At 58.0% G+C, this 5047-nt stretch overlaps 1 protein-coding gene across 1 annotated transcript in view; it reads left to right on the forward strand.

The window, feature by feature from the left end:
* The window catches only part of PFKL (phosphofructokinase, liver), a 30900-nt gene extending 30641 nt beyond the window's left edge, over window positions 1-259 (forward strand). Inside the window, exon 22 of the mRNA XM_014528498.1 lies at window positions 254-259. The gene's annotated coding sequence lies outside the window, so the exon portion shown is untranslated. The remainder of the gene's footprint in view (window positions 1-253) is intronic.
* The last annotated feature ends 4788 nt before the right edge of the window (window positions 260-5047 follow it).

Consider the following 5047-nt stretch of genomic DNA (forward strand, 5'->3'; position numbering starts at 1 on the left):
ATAGATGCAAAAAGACAGATAGGCTCAGTTACGGTAAAGGTTGACCTTGTCAGTGAAGATACTGGCCCAGGACGTAACTGCCCCCCATAACTGCTTTTAGTTAAAGTTTAATTTCAGACCATCCTTTGTGGTTACTTTAGGTCTCCGAGTCTGCAAAACTGCCATGCAGGCCTCTCCTGAGCTTGTCAGGTCAGCATGTGGCCCCTTTCGTCCACAAGGTATATGATGGCCCGGAGGCTGGAGAATGAGGAAGGATGCCGTGCTCAGGTGGGGATGAGTGGTTGTTGGGTCAGTGTAAGTTTTTGGAGAATAGGGCATCTCAGAGCAGTGTGTTCCAAGTTCTTACCTGGCAAGCAGGCAGAGAACCATCTGACTAACGAGGCTTGAGCTAAGAAAAGTACTGACACTGGGCTGGGCCGCACATAGAGTGGCGGGAAGCCTCTGGCAGGCCCAGACTGTATGAGCTTGCAGAGGGTCTCTGGCTGTCCCAACTGGGAAACCACACCAAGTGACAGGGACAAAGCAGGGGCTGCGAGGAACTGTGGAGAGCAGGCTGGGCCAGGAGGTGGTGCAGAAGCATCCAGAGAGACTGTTCCAGGTACAGATAAGGAAGCTGCTGGCCGACGGAAGGAAGCAAACATGTGCAGGAGTTGGTTCTGGGGGAGGCCGAGCAGGCATGTGACAGGGTGTCGGATGTTGCGTTGTGACAGATGCCATTGAGTTGGCAGCTGATGAGAAAAAGGCTTTAGGGTTGTTGGTCCCAGGCTTGGCCCCCCTCCTCCTTCTACATGGACTGGTGTGGCCCAGGCAAAGGGACCAGTCAGGTTTGGGGCAAGCCATTCCAGGGAGGGCTTTGGCCTGGGCCCCAACTCTCTAGCCTTGCCAATTATGAAAAGTGGCACCTGCCCCCTGTCCCTTGGCAGCGCCCAAAGGGGTAGGCCTCCCTGGGAGAGGACTGCGCCTGGAGGGTTTTGCGTCGGTGATGCGGGTGAGGGAGAGGGGTGTGGAGACCCCATAGGTCTGCTCAGAGTGGGTCAAGGACTCGAATTCAGGGTATGTGATTTTCCAGCACAGAGGAATCACCAGGCAGCAGGGACCACTTCCCCTGAGTCCGGGTGGCCTGGGCATCTGGCAGGACACATCTCCTCTTCTTGGCTGAAGCTGGGGCCGGGCTCCTGTCAGGCCTCCTCACAGAGGGGAGAAGGAAGACACAGAATTGCTCACGTGGGCTGGTCGAGAAGGTGGCTGGGTGTGAATTAGTTGGAGGTCGTGGTGACTCAGGTGGCTTGATCTAGCGTCTCAGTCTTCATTATCAGGCTGGGCCTCTGTCCACCCTGACCCCTCCAATGGCCACACCCAGGTTCTCCACACCCTCCATCCAGGCCGTACTCTAACAGCGAGTCCAGCAGAAAGAATGCTTTCTCCCAATGAGTCAAGTGGAAGTTTGGGGGTTGGCCTGGCTTGGGTCCCATGTCACCTAGAAGCTGTGGCTGTGGCAGGCTGTGCAGTGCCCGACTGCTGACCTGAGAGGGGAGAGATCTCGAGGAACATCCAGGAAGAAGGGGAAACCATGGCTGTTTCTGGGCCTTAGTGGCCCTGGGAAAGGTGAGCACCACGCCCTTTCCTCGAGTCCACTACTCAAACTGTGTTATTCCAGTGACTTTCCTCTCCCAGTGGTCACTCTGGTGGCCCCATTCACAGAATTCCCACATGGACGGTGCTCTGGGGTTGTCACTGTGGCCCTCATGGTCTCTGCTCTCTTTCTTAAAAAAAAAAAAAAAGAAGTAATTTGGCATCTCTAAAGGCTGTGCTGTCTGAGTCCAGTTCTAATCCAGCTGAGTCATGAGCTTCATTTCTGCCCACGCCAGGTACCTACACCTGCCTGGCTCCCCCAAGCCTCCCAACCAGCATTTCCTGTGCGTATACCTATTGCGGCTCCTCCTTACTGGCTCTTTGAAGACTTTGGGACCATGGAGACGGAAGACTCTTCCTGTTGCCAGATGGCCTGCAGGGTTCTGGGCTGCTGTACAGTTTTGGTGATGGTGCTGCTCCAGCAGGGGTGACATGGACCCCGGGAAGGGGCCTGCTCTCCTCTCTGCTGCCCGAGGGCATGCCCTCTGCCAATCACCTGTAGGAGCACGAAGGCAGGCCCCTGTGGCTCAGTGTGCACAGCTCCACCTTCGTGGTGGGACACAGCCTGGAGCTGCTGAGGTGAGAACTCTGCTCTCTGCAGGTGGGCGGGTCCAGCACTCCCAGGGGTTACAGTTGAGGGGGGGGAGGGTGTTGCTAGCATTCACACCAAGGGTGCTGGTGCCGGGAGAGGGCTCCACTCGGGCCCAGCTGGCAAAGCTGTTCTGACCACACAATGCTTCCCCACCCCCACCTCGGCCCAGGCCCTGCCCTGGGCCTCCTGTTTGCTCCATCCACACTCCCCACCCCCATCTCAGGTGACCTATTCAGGCCACAGCATCTCATCTTTCCAGCTGTACAGGTGGGCTATCGGTGACTGTATCATGAACTGCCTCAGACTTAGCAGCTCAGGGCAACGGCCATTTATCATCTCAGTTTCCGAGGGTTGGGAGTCTGGGAGCACCGGGGCTCGGTGGCCTGGCTCGGGGCCTCCCGTGAAGTCAAGCTGGGGGCCGGGCTGCCGTCTCTGACGCCCTGAGTGGGGTCTTTACTTTCACCATAGGGCCTCCCAGAGTGAGTGAGGAGGTAGGTAGGGGACGGACAGAGAGAGGGCGGGTCCCCTTGGTGGTCCCTGGGCAAGTTCTTTAGTTTCCCGGAGCCACAGCTCTCTCACAACGAACAGGGGATGAGGTTCCCTGCCACATCGGGTCTTGACTGCAGACATGGGGAGCTTAGCATGGCGCCTGGCAGGGAGGGTGTGAGCGGTGACCTCCTCCAGGGACCTTGGGGCTGGTGCTGAGAGGTCAGGAAGGACAGCGGACTGTCGACAGGCTCACACCTGCATCCAGACCCGGAACAGACGTTTAGAAGAGAAGAGTGACCTGCACTTACTGATTTGATTAAGTGTCCTGAGAGATTACACAGGTGAGGGGTCATTTCCAGCTCCATGGTCATCACTGTTGCTATGGAAACATGCCCCCCATTAGAGCGTCCTGAGCAGGCAGGCAGCAAGGAGAGTGTCCCCAGTAGCTACACCAGTGCCTGCAGTCTCTACACCACCCCTCTTCCCCGCTGTGCAGCGCCGTGGCTCCGTTCACTTTTGCATTTCACAGGAAGTCTTTGGTGATAAGATGGTTCTGGAATGCAAGTGACCTTTTGACTTTAGAGATGAAGAAAAACGATGGTGTCCCCAGCACGAAGCCCACTTTTCTCTGGTGCTCTCTCTCGCTAGACCGGGAGTCAGCAAACCAGCCCACAGGCCAGCACCAGCCATTGCCTGTGTTTGTAAATAAAGTGTTACCGGCACACCACCATCCCCATCCACGTTTTGCTAATGGCTGCAGTGGCAGAGTTGAGTACAGAGACCGTGGACCGGCAAAGCCTGAAATATTTACCATCCGGCCTCGTGCGGGAAAGTCTGCAGCTGCGGCTCTAGCTCTGGGCGCTGGCTCCCGCCCCGCGCCCTCCCGCCTTCTGCTCTGTTCCTGTGTATTATTCATAGCCAGACCATGTTGATGCCACACGGTCAGATTGCCATCCTGCTCCCTGATTGCGGTTTTCCTCCGGCTGCCAGAGCAAGAGGCTTTTTATCTTGGGCAAGATGTTCCTGTTGCGAACAAGCCCTCTGCTTGGCACTGCCTTTATCTGAACTCGAAACAACCCTCAATCAAGACCAGTACATGCTGTGTTCCCGCTTTACAGTCACGCTTTTTATTTTTATGGGAAGGGTGTTTCATAATTGCTCTTGCAGTGGTGTGTGGCGGACGGCACGGGGCCTTCTTGTGCAACGTGTGGTTTTTCAGTAAGGAAGGAGCCACTCGGGGACAACGTGGGCACAGATGTTTTGTCAGAGGCCTGTTTCCTGAACTACTTCACCTCAAGCGAGGTTCCCACGGGGGCCTGGGATAGTTGGGGAAAAAGGCTGTGTGCCTGCCCATCACACAGCTCTGCCGTTACCGCTGTCCCGTGGAATATTAACAGCCCAGCATGCTTCGGTCAATGAGATGGCCCCCCAGCGAAGGTGAATTGGATGAGGGTCTGGACACAGCTGCTAACACCCAGCTGCCGACACGGGCAGGTCTCAAACCCCTCCCCGGGCTGTGGCGGTGGTCGCAAGCTTTCTCCTGCAGCAGGCAACCTCCTGGTGCTAACTGGTGGTCGGGCTCTGAGAATGCAGCAGTGATGGGCGGAGGGCTGTGCCCTGCAGTGTGTGGTCCAGCAGAGGAGAGCCACCGCGTCCCCAGTCGCACCTGCTGCTGCCTGCTCTACTCCGCGGTGCTCCCAAAGTGTATGAATAAACCATCAAGTGCTGCCCTGTACACGGGGCTCTGGTGGGTTCTGGCACCTTCCCCACCGCTGCTGGAGACCTCCGATGGCGGGATAGTGAGACAGGGGACATCCGCCGGCCTGTGGACCCGTGGCTCCTTTCTGGGGACGCAGGGGCAGGTGGAGGGTAGGGGCCTTCCAGAGGGCGCTCTGGGCAGGAGTCTGGGCGGTCAGTGAATTCAGGGGAGGAAATGGGGGGAAGCTGGTCGGCCAGGCGTCAGCTGGCAGCCCTCGGGCCCTGATTGGAGAAGCCACAGACAGGACACTTCACTTCCCTAGACTCTGAGCGGGCCCAGGAGTGGTCATGGGGCATTTGGAGCTGGCAGCCAGGAAGGAGAGGGCAGAGGGCCTGTGCTGGGTGAGAGAACCGTGGTCTGGGCCTTTAGGGAAAGCCGGGTCAGCTTTTCAGGAATCAGAACTCAGCGCCGGCCAGTCCCCCTGAGAAGGGGCAGAGCTCCCCGGGGCGGGCACCTGCCACAGTGAGGAGGGCAGCTGCAGGGTCTGGCAAGGGGCCGTCGTGGGAGGGGCTCACCCAGCCCACGTCCACTGGGGTCTCACGCCCCTCCCCCTGGCCCGCCTCCCCCTCCCCGCC

Source organism: Myotis brandtii, unplaced genomic scaffold, assembly GCF_000412655.1.
Source record: "Myotis brandtii unplaced genomic scaffold, ASM41265v1 scaffold638, whole genome shotgun sequence".
Classification (NCBI taxonomy): domain Eukaryota; kingdom Metazoa; phylum Chordata; class Mammalia; order Chiroptera; family Vespertilionidae; genus Myotis; species Myotis brandtii.